Here is a 14,395-nt window from a genome sequence, read left to right on the forward strand (position 1 = left end):
GTATATGCTTTTTCTTTGGAAATCATTTGAGCTAAAAAATATAATTGAAAGTCTACAAAAATTTATAGTCATTTCTTATCTTCAGGACCTCTAATGAATGATTTCAGAAGTATCATTTTTTTTTACTTAAATTGTCTCTTCTATATTTTTCAATCGTGAGAAATCAGTAATCTTGGTATATCTATCTTTCAAAGATTGATTCCGCCGATAGAATGAAAAACGTTACTTGCTTTTTTTCCTCTATCGCTCGACTTTCCAAAGTATTCAAGCTAGTTCATTCTAGATTTATGAAAATGCCTTCATATTAATCTTTCGTTTAGTAATTGCACAAACCTATATTGTTTGGTGTAAACTATTTAATATTCAAAATTTATGGATGTGACTAATAATTAGGGTTCGATATTTCGAAAGCAATTGCAAGCATTCAAGTTTAGACCGGAAAATGTTACACAAATTACCTCAAATTCTTTTACTATATTATATTACACATACAAATCCTGTTTCGCCTTGGGAAAGTGCGTAAATGTTATCAATATGACATTCACTTCGTAAAAAGGCTATTTATCTCAGAGAGGTTTGAAGAATATTTTGGGAAAACGTCAACGACTGTTAGTTTATTTGGCAAAAAAAAAAAAGTACGTTATAAAGAATTAATTAATCAGTTGGACATTTGAGAGACAAAAACTAGTTAATTTGATTAATTTGAAGAGTCATTTCATTTTCACTTTCTTTGTTTCGATTAAATTTTGATGAACTAAAATTTCTCATGAACAATACAAAACTTGCAAAACGGTCTTTACAAAGTAATTAATTCTAGATATGAATGTTTTAACATATATAAAGAATCGGCTAACAAAGTAAGGATTACTAAAGTAAAAAAGCGCACTTTCGAAAACTATCTTTAGGCGATCTCATATTGTGATGCATTCTTGATCTCCATTTGCTAGTCCTATTTCGTTTCAGGATATGCATCTTTTAAAAAAATAAAAAATCAGATTCAATATTTCTCATTCATTTTTTCTTCTTCCACTCACAAACAGCCCTGGTTCACTTCCACCCACTACAATCATTTTTTGAAAAGAAATCTTATGAAAGTATAATACTCTATTCGGAGTGAAATAAGCATGTCGAATTAAATGATTGTGCTCCGATTTCTGCTATTATCTGTTATTTCCTGTGCTTGGTTATCCTGTGTCATCTGCTCTGATTTCTGCTATTATCGGTTATTTTCTGTGCTTTGATTATCCTGTATTATCTGTGTCGCTTGCATTATTTCATTTTCATATCGCTTTAAATCTCTTATCCGAATCTCTTAACCTTATCTAACCTTATCTGACTTCTTTTTATGCTTTTATTGAGCTGGGGGTCTTTCGGAAACAGCCGTCCTACCTTGGTAGGAGTCAGGTCTGCGTACACTCTACCCTCCCCAAACCCTACGATGTGAGATTTCACTGGGTTGTTGTTGTTGTTGTGTTTCATTCTGGACTTCATCAATACTTTAACATGGAAACTACAAAAATACCAACATAAACAGCAAGATATACAATATTATAAATGTTTATCACTCTCTTCACGATGATAGAAAAGCAGAACCACACGAAAATATACTAAATTATTGCTGTCATGAGAGTTTATTATGAATGTTAAAGCTATGTATATCTGAACCCGGTTAGTCACCCTCGCCAATGGATTTATTCTTCTCTTCTGCAAGTAAGTAGATGGTACACTGAACTAATTTAGCTAAATAACAAAATGAAAAATAAAAATACATCAATATTAGGCGGGGTAGGGACAGAGGCGGATCCACCCTTTAGGGTGGGGGTGGCATGGCACCCTCTCGATTAATAAATTTTTTATATACTTATGTTGTAATTTGCTTAAATTAGGTTAAATATTTGATCTTGCCACCCCCAATCGTAAATTAGACAAAGGTGTCACGGCTGGCTGACACACGTTTGAATCTATCTTGAACATTTTTCGACTCCTATTTTTCTTTGCGTTGTTTACTTCCTTTGTACCAGTAATTCCCTTTTCGGCCCTCCCAATTTTCTATTTATCTTTTTATTATTTATATTGTCTTTCCTCTTTTCTATTATTTTATCTGTGATCTCTAACGAGAACACACAGATAGAAACTTCAAAATCCCTTAAATTAAGCATTTATCTTAATCTCAAATATGTCAGTATTTAAATCGAAAAACTTGAGTCTCAATTGGAATTTTGGATTGAGATCAAAATTCAATTTTTTTTTTTATAATTTCTTTTATTTATTACTCCCTCTGTCCATGTTTATTTGTCTAGATTTGACTTGGGACACTCTTAATAAACAATAAATAACATGAGAAATGAATTGGAGTACTTAATAATAAAATGAGAAATGAATTGGAGTACGTATAATTTCAATTTAAATCACTTTTACTACTTAAATTGTGATGGAAATTTCGTAATCACTGCTTAGAAAAAACATGAAATTTATGATAGAACTTGTAGTTTATCTAATTCTACATTTACTTATGGGGTGTATTTACCTATTGAAGAGTTTTTCTATTATTTTTCTTATTTTGATTGGTGTAATTCTCTTATTGAAGATGTTATTTTACTTGTGCAAATTCATTTTTTTAAATATACATAAGACATGCAAGTCCCTGGTGAAAATGTTGATTTTACTTCTGTTGTTAATGGGTGTTAATGAGTGTGATTCCTTGTTTAAGATGCTAATTATGTTCGTTTCTTGATTTTTGAGATGTAATTTTCATATTTTCAAATAAAAAAAAAACTATTAATTTGACCCGAATAAATTAAAAAGAGATGGACCCGACTCAAATATACGTTTCTAACAAGATGTACATTGAAGAAAATTGTGGCACCCACCACCTTCAAATTCTAGATCCGCCTCTGGGTAGGGAGGAGCGGGTGAAACAGAAGAAATTGCTACACAAGGCAAGATGATGCTTGGGTAAAATTTTTATGAGATAAGACCACACCCTACCCTACCTCGCTCCATTTATCTACATAAAGAGCAGGTATTAAATCATCTTCAAAGTAATTAAGATGGACTGAAACCAAAATCGCCTGTTCATCAAGACATTTGTTCAAGATTCTGCTTTCTATCAATGTCGTAATACCATCCTGAATCGTCTTCTTCTCAATGTCTATATGGTTCTGGAATTATAGCATAACCACTAATGAAACGTGCTAAATTCCAAAATAACGAAATAAAAAAGTAACAGACAAGACAATAAGCAGCAAACTCTGCGTAGTAGTGAAGGAGAATTTCCATGTTGCTAGGCTCAAACGGACATAATGTGTCATTGGCAGATGAATAATGGATCCTATTTGTATTAAATTAATCAAATGAATTTAGTCTATATTAAATTATTCAATGTGACTATTCCCATTTTCCTTATTGTTTTACAGAAACGCAGAGAAAATTAATTAATGTAAGTTTGTTTCATGTATTGGTTATGAATAATTTATTAAATTGTTTTGTAACTTTTCACATTCTTATTTAATGCGACTATTCACATTCTATGCTGATTTCTTTACAGCAACGAAGAGAATTAATTAGGGCCTGTTTGGAAAGCCAACTGGTAATTGGAATCGGTGTAATTACTAGGGTAGTAATTACACAGCCTAGTAATTACACAGTAGTGTAATTACAACAATCTATTTTTTTGTCATAACGTAATCACAGTGTAATTACAAGCCTGTTGTTTGGTTGCACAAGTGTAATTACATAGTTAGTTTAATTTAAAAATAAAATTTAATTACAAAACAATTTAAAATTAATATTTAAAAAATATTTGCCTTTATAAATGATATTAAATTAGTTATTTAATAGCACATTGTTTCTTGAAAATATATTAATTAATAATCATATATTTGTAACTAATATTGTAAAAAATAATTGATATATATTTTTCAAATTAATAATATTTAATTTTAATTAATTAAGAAACTTAAAAGAAGACCTTTTTTGTGAGAATGTCATGGTGGATGTTTGACAAAAAAAAAAAAAATTTATAAATATAATGCCATAACATTATTCAAATGTTTGACACAAAAAATCCATCAAATGTAAATGAAAAATAAACAACGTGCAATGTGAAAGCAAATAACTTAAAATTGAAAATATAACCTAAATTCAAAATCCAAAAGAAAAAGTTTAACATAATACTCTTATGTCAAATTCCAACGTAACTTAAGTAAATAATTCAAAAGAAAGGGAAAATATAAGTCTATAACCTCATTCACAACCACTACTAAAAAAACAGTGTTTAGTGACGGACGTATTCCGTCACTAATCAGCATATATCTGTTGCTAAACATGTGTTGCGACGGATTAGCGACGGAATGTCGTCTGTTGCGATTTTGCGCGTTGCTAACCTATTAGCGACGGAAAAATGAAATCCGTAGCAAAATTAGCGACAGAGTAGCGACGTATGAAATCCGTTCCACATTATAGCAACGGATTATTTTGTTGCTATTGTTATGAATTCCGTGACTAATTTCATATTTCATTTCGTCGTTTTAGTAAATTAGCGACGCAAACCATTGTCGCTAATCCGTCGCAAAATATTTGAATTATTTGTGCCTGCATTTAGTGACAATACAATGTTTGTCGCAGTCTGTAGCCTACTGTTTTCCTCTAGCAACGACCAAAATCTGTCGCAAATATGTCACAAATATTTTTCTTCCTATTTTTTTTTAATTTTAAATACACCTGTTGAAACATACTAAATACAAAGTAATAAATACCCTTAAAAATAACTGACATTCACATAAAATAATATTTATAAAAAAGATTCAAAATAGATAGCGAAATCCTAATCGTTAAGTCCAAAACACCGACAACACCAAGCTGTCAACTACCAAAAGAACCCACACATCCATCAAGTATTGTTAGTGCATAATTTTGTTCTTTCCAACAAAAAGCAGATAACTTTGTGCTTGAGATCCAAGACCATATATTCTTCTCTTCCTTGTTCCCCCAGCAGCTTCGTAATATGCTTCACATTGATCAATATCAGACTGAGATCAACATCATTGCCCTTGGCATCCTGCAAAAATTAAAAGAGCTTTAGCCATCCGATATCTTATCACGGTTACAGCTTAAGCCATATAATCCTGAGAAAGAACTACTCTCAATCAATAATGTTTCATTACTTATCAACATCAAAACAGACTTGAAACCAAAACTTTAGATTATAAAGAAACTAAAACAAGCCCCACAAAATGCATCTATCACAAGTTAATTGGCTGCTAGCAGTAAGCTAATACCATATACCACAAGTTAATTGGCTGCTAGCACTAAGCTAATACCATATACCACAAGTTTACACCTTCTGCTCATGTTTTCCTTTCTGTTTTACTGATAAGTTTAATCAATTGCATTAATAACACTTAGATGGTTGAAAAATGTATACAATACACTATGCTTGTGTTGTTCAACCACATCCATTTTAACAAAATATTCCAACTATCTACACGTCATAGCTAGAACCCTTTACACCAAAACTATAAGTAACATGGAGAAAAGTATCCAAATGCTGAAGTATAAGAAAGGTATGATCTGCTCATAGGATTATAGGATTAATGCTTCCAAGCAAACTTGAATAACTTAGCTTGCTAGTGTTTTTTGCGTCCTTTAGTATGCAATCAGGGGGTTGCCCCTGCATAAAAATTTAAATTGTATTCAATGGGAGAAATTACTAGCTTAAAACACTAATACAGGCAGAACTTAAAAAAGAAGAAGGCAAAAGGAACCAAAGCACATGCATGTATCTGAAGAATTAGTTGGCCATACAACAATCCATAAAGAAACACAATGCAAATCACATGAGAGATGTGAACAAAGATTTAATAATTGCAAGGGAAGTGTAACTGCAATTATAGTGCCAATGGGCATGAAGTAAGTAGAATTATTCTACATTCACATCACATGTATTATTTTATAGCACAACAGTTCCAACACCAAGATATGTAGGAGCTTAATTCATCAGATTCAATGGCCAAATCACAAATACAACAGCAGCCCATAAAATGTAGCAGCACATGTCGTTCACTATTAGGCCAAAATGCTATGGCAAAAACCAAGCAACCATTTAATCTCAATTCATTACCGATCATAGAAGCCAACTGTAGGTAATGACCAAGCAGCAAAACAACAAAATGTAAAGGCAGGAGTCATTAAAATTCAGAACTGCACAACCATTACACCTTAGTTCTCAAAATAGAAACCAAGTGCAGCAATATGTTCTCAGTGCAACAACACTCAAAATTATCTCAAGGTTGTCCCAACAATGAATTTAAAAGTGCCACAACAGCCATTAAGACAGTACACCTTGACAAGGAGATGTAATAACATAGCACCCTTGATCCTAACAGTGTTTTATACAACAGAATGTGGCAACTACTGCCTGCCCATTTAACACTGATAAGGCTCCAATTGCAGTAACGGTTAACCAAAAATATGCAGTAATAGCTTACCTGAAGTTCAGCAGCCAAATGATCCAAAATGCAGCAGTTTCTTACCAACAAACCCAACTCCAAATGTGGCTCGAAAAACCAACAGCAGGCAGCAGTCACTCCATTTCAAGTTTAGCAGCAAATTAGGGATTTCGATAAGCCCCCAAGTTATGCAAAACGTAACTTCTTAGAATAATGGTTTTACATATACAAAGACTCAATCGAAGTAGCCAATTTACATTGCAATTTTCCTACTAAAACGTATTTCTTATTCCAAGCAAATCATTCTTATAGACAAATTAATAAACAGTAATTGAAAACCATGAAACGACATTGGTAATTCATAGATTGTATTCAGCCATCTTTATCGGCATTCAAGTTCAGAGGAAACGAACACGATCAACACCTATATATTAGAAAGTTAAGAATAAACCTGCTCATTTGTCAACGTCAAGAATATACTTTTCTGCATGGGATAACACTTCTCAATAATTTGAAGATCTTGTGATCCTCCAAAGGAACTACTGGAGATATGGTGAGATATGGTTTATCACTACAGAGATGGAGAAAAGTTCTATCACGTAACTTCTTAGAATAATGGTTTTACATATACAAAGACTCAATCGAAGTAGCCAATTTACATTGCAATTTTCCTACTAAAACGTATTTCTTATTCCAAGCAAATCATTCTTATAGACAAGTTAATAAACAGTAATTGAAAACCATGAAACAACATTAGTAATTCATAGATTGTATTCAGCCATCTTTATCGGCATTCAAGTTCAAAGGAAACGAACACGATCAACACCTATAGACATGTATTCTAAGGCATAATGCATACCTTTATTAATACCTTTAACAGAGATTCTAAACTCCGAAGAATCTATATTTCTATCATGCCATATTCAATAAGTCAGTAATTAAGTCCTAAAACATAGTACTCAAGCATCGCGCCACAACACAAACCAATATTATGTGTTCTCTATAAAGATCAAAGGAGAAGTTAAAAATCTGACCTTTTCAGACTTAAAGAAAGCGGTGATATCTTATCACTTTTCAGTTATGAAATCCACCTTAGCATCGTGAACTTAAGAAAAATACTGACAAACAGAAAAATAACTCGAGCCACAATGAGTCTGCATTTAAAACTCGTCATTATTCAATTGTTCGATGGAGGAACCATGGAGACAAAAAGAACTAGTAAAAGGAAAAAGCTGCAAAATTTACGAGTCTCTAACCAAATTAAGCTTGGACTTGTTGACATATTTCCTTAATGTTTCAGCTCCATCTGACATGTGATTCATCTTTTTGAAATTTGGCAAAGGCGGAGAGATGGACTGGAATTCCAAAGTTTAACTCAATCACGAAACATTTCACCTTAAAAAAAAAGAGTAAAATCAGAAACTTTTTAGTTATTCAGAAAGTTATAAAAAGGAAGAAGAAGAACATGCAGAATCTTCTCATGCTTTAAAAGAAAGAAAAAGTGGAAAGGAATTAACTTATAATTTACAAAAGAAAGCAACAAGTGACCCACACTGGGCTCCAATTAACACAAAACTAATCCAATAAGATAACAAACATAAGCAAGTCAGATATTTCCAAATTCAATTCACCAAAATACAAACCTGAACGAAGTTTCCGAGGAACAGAATCATGATCAACTCCATTACACTCATCAAAAAACTACAAAATTTAAATGGGTTATGAATAAACAAACCAAACACCATATCCAATATTTTCCAATTATAGATATACACTAATTGAGTTAAAATTTCCAACCTTTTTGGGAAACTTAAACCGCTTTCGAACAGAAACATTGGGATTCATCTCATCAATGTTGTTCATACTAGATTATACTTCACTAGCAACACTCAAGTTCGCTTCCTTTTCTTCGCAGTTATGACATTTTCATTTCCTCCTTTGCAATCTAAGCGTTCAAAGCAAAACCCAGTAATATTATTATAGAATTTGGAGAAAACAGAACTTACAAGAAAATGAAAAAACAAAATTTGCCCCCTATTCTTCAATTTCTTTGCAATTATGACATTTTCTCCATTACAATCAAAACCCAGTAATATCATCAGAGAATTTAGAGAAAACAGAACTTACAAGAAACTCAAAACAAAAAGAAGGATAAATAACTATAACAAATAACTAAAAATGTAGAAAAGGAGGAATACAAGATGACACGCGTTACTCAACCTTGCAAACACCAAAATTAATCCACACATATATGGATGAATAAGAATAAGAATATTTTGCAGAAACAGACAAGAAAAACATTAATGAGGTTTTGTTATTTAGTAACCGTTAAATTTAATACGAAGAAGACGAAACAACGAGTTAAAACAAACAAAAAAAAATCATATTCATCAAATTCACTTTCACCCTTATAGCATTACCAATTCCACCAAAACAAAAAATCTCCCGTCTTTTTTCTTGTCCATTTCTGGGGAAAAAAAAGTATCTCCACCAACATTAAATTGAAAAAAAAAAAAAAACTTCCCAGGCCTAAAATTTTTACAACAACCACAAGTGGGTACTATTTCTGATAGACCATCGGCTGAAAAGAAATGTAAATGACACAAGAAAGGGTCCAATATTTTTCTATTCTACAAAAAAAACTAGCAAGTGAAATAGAGCAACTACTAACTTCTATAGTCAAAAGATAACCAAATCATGGTACATATTCGATATAGGAACATATTCACATCCATCTAGCAAGTGAAATAGAGCAACTACTAACTTCTATAGTCATGATTTTCAGAGAACACATAATTTAATCTAAATTCTATAACACATCAGGACACGAAATACATACAAAAAATAAGACATGAAAAGCAAACATGAATAAGTATCTAATCTCGATGTTAAAAAAATCAGTTAATTGAAACCCTTAAGTCATCAACCACAATCGCAACCTCCAACTTCGGGAAGCGATAAAATGAAAATCAAATTCGAGAATCACATAAAAGTCCACAATACATAAATTCCTACGGATACAATTAACAAAAGAAAAACCTAAAATTTTAGCAAATCAACCTCAAATACTCTACCTGATGAATTAAATAGAAGTCGATTTTGAGAAACAACAACAACAGGTGGTTAAATCAACAAAGGAGTGAACCCCAAACCTTAAATCAAAAGAGAGAGAAAGGGAAAAGGCCGTGGACGGCGACGACGATGGCAAATTGGCAATGTAGACGGCGCTCTCTCTCTGTCTCTCTCTATCTATCTGTGTTGTGTTGGGTGTGTTTGAAGTGAGAGGAAATAAATGAGTGCCCTAGCATATATCTTTTTTTTAATATTTAACGACGGATTAGCGACGGATTTTATATTCCGTCGCTAAATAATATATTGACTTCTTTTAATAATTAATATTGCAACGAATTTTTCCGTTGCTATGAATATATATTTTTTGGAGAAAAATTGAAAGGTCTGGTGATGGATTTTCCGTTGCTGAATCCGTCACTACATAAAATTAAAATTTGTCGCGCCTCTTCTGTTGCTAAATCTGTAGTGAAATTTAAGGCGCCAAAATTTCGCGCTAATAATTAGTGACGAAATTCAGTTTTCGTTGCTAGTCCGTCGCTATATAATGAGATAAAATTTTAGTTGCTTTTCTTGCGACAAAATGAGCATTCCGTAGCTAGTCCGTCGTTAATTAGCAACAGAATATGGTCTGTCGCTAATATTCCGTCACTAAACGCTGATTTTTTAGTAGTGAACGAAATTCTAATTTAATAATGTCACTCATTATATGCCAAGTTTGTTAATGACTCGTTCTTTCCAATATTAAGAGGTGTAGTTTAAAAAATTAGAATAATATATGCTAAATGAATAAAATAAAAAAATAAAAAAAATACGAGCAATTTCATGGAACCACAAGAAGTAAAGGTTGGGAATGAGAAGAAAGGAAATGAAAAATAACTAATATAAAAATAAAAATACATTTTAAAAAATAAAAATAATTAAAATGTAAAAATAAAAAAGAAATAAAAATAATAGAAATAAAAAATAAATTAAAACTCAAAAGAAATTAAAATAAACAAAAAAGAAACAAACTAAAAAGTAACCATGTAATTACAGGATGTAATTACACCCAATTCTCAACCACCCCCTTACCCCCCCCCCCCCTTTGAGAATTGGAGAGTGTAATTACACCCTCTCAATTACACTCAATTCCCACCTAACTGCGTAATTACTTGGTCAAGCAAACAGGTCAAACTATGAAATTACACTCAATTCCAATTACCTGGGTGACTTTCCAAACAGACCCTTAATGTAAGCTTGGTTCATGTATTGGTTATGAACAATTCAATAGATAGCTTGATGTAACTTTTCAAGTTCTTCCATATTCTGTTTATTGCATTGAAGAGATGATATGTGTAGTGGTTTATGAAGGGTTAATTTATCAATATCTTTAGGGGTATTATTACTAAAGTAACAGTTATTTATAATAAAATGTTTTAGCTTTTTGATAATTGCAGTTGAAGGGATAATATGATTTTTAAGGGCATAAAAGTCAATTAATATTTAAAAGGCATTTTCGTAATTCAACTTTTAAATCATGGGCTTCTCACTTTTAGAATAGTATGATGATCACACTTTAAAATGGTATCAAAGTAAGCAGATGTCCTGAATATTGTCTCAACGCATCATATATATATATATATATATATATATATATATATATATATATATATATATATATATATATATATATATATTTAAATATCACATACTTGACCTGTGGAAAAAAAATAGCCTAAGCGTATTGAAATCATAATTAAATAAATAATAGTTAGTAATATTTTCGCTCTGACAATTTAAATTCTTAATGAGATGTTTTTTTATAGCAAATTTTTATTTATATAATAAAAGTTCTTCTTAATGAGATGATCATAGATTTCAACGCTATTTGGGGTTAGATATATATACTATGACAACCATAAAGAAAGTTCCACAAATGAGTTTAAGAATCTGATAGAACCCAATAGCTTTGGTACGCTATGTATTTGTATTAAAAATATTCATTTCATTAATATGAATAAATAATATTTTCAGAGATTAGTAAACTCAAAACAATTGTGGTATAGAACGCATAAACTTATATTTTTCAATCCGCCTCAGTATTCTCCGTTCATCTCTAAGCAAATAATTTAACTTAGAAATTAGAATGATTGGTGATTTTGATGTTTCCATTGCAGGACAAAATAAAATGGCATATACTAAATTTTTGAGTAACAGGCTTTTATTTTTAAATCATGTGTTTGCTTTTGTCTTTTTTCTTCGAAGCCGGCATATCATAAGCCACGCGATATTTAACTATTTTTTTTTTTTTTTTTTGTGAATTTTATGTGAATTGAGAAATTAAAAACAACTGGGAGGCTGTAAATATTACAATTTAATTATCTCCCTCTCCTATTAAAACCAGGTTTACATTTTTATTCCAATTTATACAAACTAGAAAACAAAAATAAAAGGAAAGAGAGCAAAGACAGGACAGACATGATTACTTTTTCTTTTCCTACTCGGTATCGGGTACCGCTTTGGGCCCGCAACACTTAGTTCTCTCAAATTTATATAATGATCTAGTCTTGTGATACGGTGATATACAACTAATTACCTCATATGTGGCTATGTCATCAATAACTCGACATAATGTAACATTAGCTTCAAGAATTTGAGGATTCTTCTCCAACCACTCAAAATCTTTCTTGGTTGCAGACTTCACGCCCAAATATGATGTTGTAGTGAGCAAGTAATAAGTGCTAGTTGCTAGTGCATTGTTGAGGTACTCAGAAACAGGTGGCAAATATTCTTCAATAAACCATTTTGCTTCAACATTGTAATTCCTCACAATTTCTTTCATCTATGAACACAAGAATATAAATTCAATTGTTAGAACATTGTGAATTATTGATTTCTTTCGAGTTTATGATCACTCAAAGACGAGGTACAATATAAGGCAAATGGATTAAGGAAAAGAGTAATTAGATATTTAGGTTGATCATTCGGACATACCCTGTGTTTTGCATAGTAGACAAGATGAGATCTTCCATCTTCGGACAGTTTCTTCTCATAATCGTCATAAAGGTCTAAGAGAGCTTTATAACTGATTTTCATGTAATCAGGAAGCCGATCAATTTCACTAATATTCCACCTACATGGTAACAAAAAAGATAATGTAAGTGTGTGCATTCAAAAAGAAAGAGTATAGATTTTGAGAAGGGGCTTCTCTTTCATCTTTTCACACCATTCACTTTCAAAGATGATCCAACATATTAGTTTTCTTTGTAGAGCTAACTTCTTGTTTAAAATTAATGAATTTACATAGTTCATACCTTTGTATGGCATCTGTGTATGTGTCAAGTTCTTTGACTATGCCATAAGCATCAAAGGTGTCATCCACATTTGAAATTATCGCTATAGTCTTAGCGAGCATGACTCGAGCTTGAGAATATTGAGGCTCAAAATATACTCCTACTGTCCAAAAGTAGCATTCCACTGCTCTGTCTCTAGCATATGGAAGTGTTGTTACGAAATCCAAATCTTTCCACCACCTTGATACTTCAGCAAGTTCTTGTTTGTGGAACATCTGAAGCAGTTAAAATCCAATTTGGCAAATCGAAGCAACACATCATTCTTTGATTCCCCCTTCTCGTAGATTGATGAGATGAAGAATCGGGTCTCAACTTGAGGAATGCCTTTGTGCAAAGATTGCTCAAGGGCATGTTCCACTTGCTCCCTAAGTGGAGATTTCAATTGTGGAGCTGCAGACTCAAGCTGAATAGTGGAGAAAGCAAGTGCATCTTCTAAGATATCTTCACCATGAGTCCTTACATGTGACGCTTCATACATGCTCAATAATCCTAATTCATCACTAGCAAGAGACTCCTTGAATTTTCCATTTCCATCTTGGAATTTGCTGAAAATTTCTGGTATTTCAAGTAATAATAAACAAGATTATATTAGGCTTCTTTCAAACAGACATTAATTATAACATCAAACTAGTACTTTATGATGGACTTACTAGGAGAGATGTTGTAACCGTGTTGCCTGAGTAATCGAAATTGAAGTGCAAAAGTGGATAAATCATTATATTCATCACCCTCAAAAATTGTATTTTTCTTGTAAATCTGATCCAAAATCTCATCAATTTCTTTCCCAAAGTGGTAGGCTATGCCAAGACGTTCGATAATGTCAATCAAACTCAATGTCTCAGCCAAATTCCGTCCAGCAGCTAACAACACACTCCTTGTTTCTTCCTTCAATGCTTCAATCTCATGAGAATACTTTTGTGCAACCTATGTAATTAGCAAGGTTTATGTTATTTAATAAACATAAAGAAGAAATTAACCATGCTTGCAACTATATATATAAAAAGAAAAGATCATGAATATTGGTTATTACTTACCTGATTGTCAATGGAGAAAGAATGAAAATGATCACCCCATAAACTTGGAGAGAAGTTGGCGACGGGGCGAACAGTCTCTTCTTCATGGTTCACAGCTGCAGCAGAGGCCATTGCTAGTGAACTTGCTTTTAGTATTTGCAGCCACAAAATATACGAGTGATTGTTTTATGCTAAGGGAGAAATTAATAAGCTGTCAAGAAGAAAGTAGATGAGTATGATGACTTAAATGGAAGAGAAGGGACAAGTATTCATAGTGGTGAAAGACACATAGCCAATTTTTCTATTTTATCATAATGCTTTAAGAGCACGTTGAATGTATAGCCATCTTTTTTGAAGTTTATTATAGTAAGTGAGTTCTCCGTCGTTTCGAAGTTCTGCAGTCATTGCTTTTAGCCAGTTTTGGAAAAGATTAAAATACATACAGTGAAAGTCAACAAAAAAAAAAGATTACCCTATCGACGTTATTTAAGTACTAGTATGTTAGCAGGTTGTTTGACTTGTTTTTTAA

General features: G+C 32.0%; 1 long non-coding RNA gene and 1 pseudogene across 2 annotated transcripts; both read right to left on the bottom strand.

The window, feature by feature from the left end:
• Nucleotides 1-4,736: 4,736 nt before the first annotated feature.
• LOC132615689 (uncharacterized) lies at nucleotides 4,737-9,715 on the bottom strand. Of its 2 annotated transcripts, XR_009572797.1 has the most exons (6): nucleotides 9,602-9,715; nucleotides 8,247-8,394; nucleotides 8,093-8,150; nucleotides 7,706-7,844; nucleotides 6,489-7,603; nucleotides 4,737-5,671 (listed from the first exon to the last, which is right to left on the bottom strand). It is a non-coding gene; the product is annotated as an uncharacterized LOC132615689 (long non-coding RNA). The 2 variants fall into 2 exon arrangements; XR_009572796.1 differs by having other exon boundaries at nucleotides 4,737-5,059; nucleotides 8,247-9,709.
• A 1,759-nt stretch (nucleotides 9,716-11,474) lies between these two features.
• On the bottom strand, nucleotides 11,475-14,143 carry LOC132615688 (5-epi-aristolochene synthase 3-like; annotated as a pseudogene).
• Nucleotides 14,144-14,395: the final 252 nt, after the last annotated feature.

The sequence above is a fragment of the Lycium barbarum genome, chromosome 10 (genome assembly GCF_019175385.1).
Source record: "Lycium barbarum isolate Lr01 chromosome 10, ASM1917538v2, whole genome shotgun sequence".
Classification (NCBI taxonomy): Eukaryota; Viridiplantae; Streptophyta; class Magnoliopsida; order Solanales; family Solanaceae; genus Lycium; species Lycium barbarum.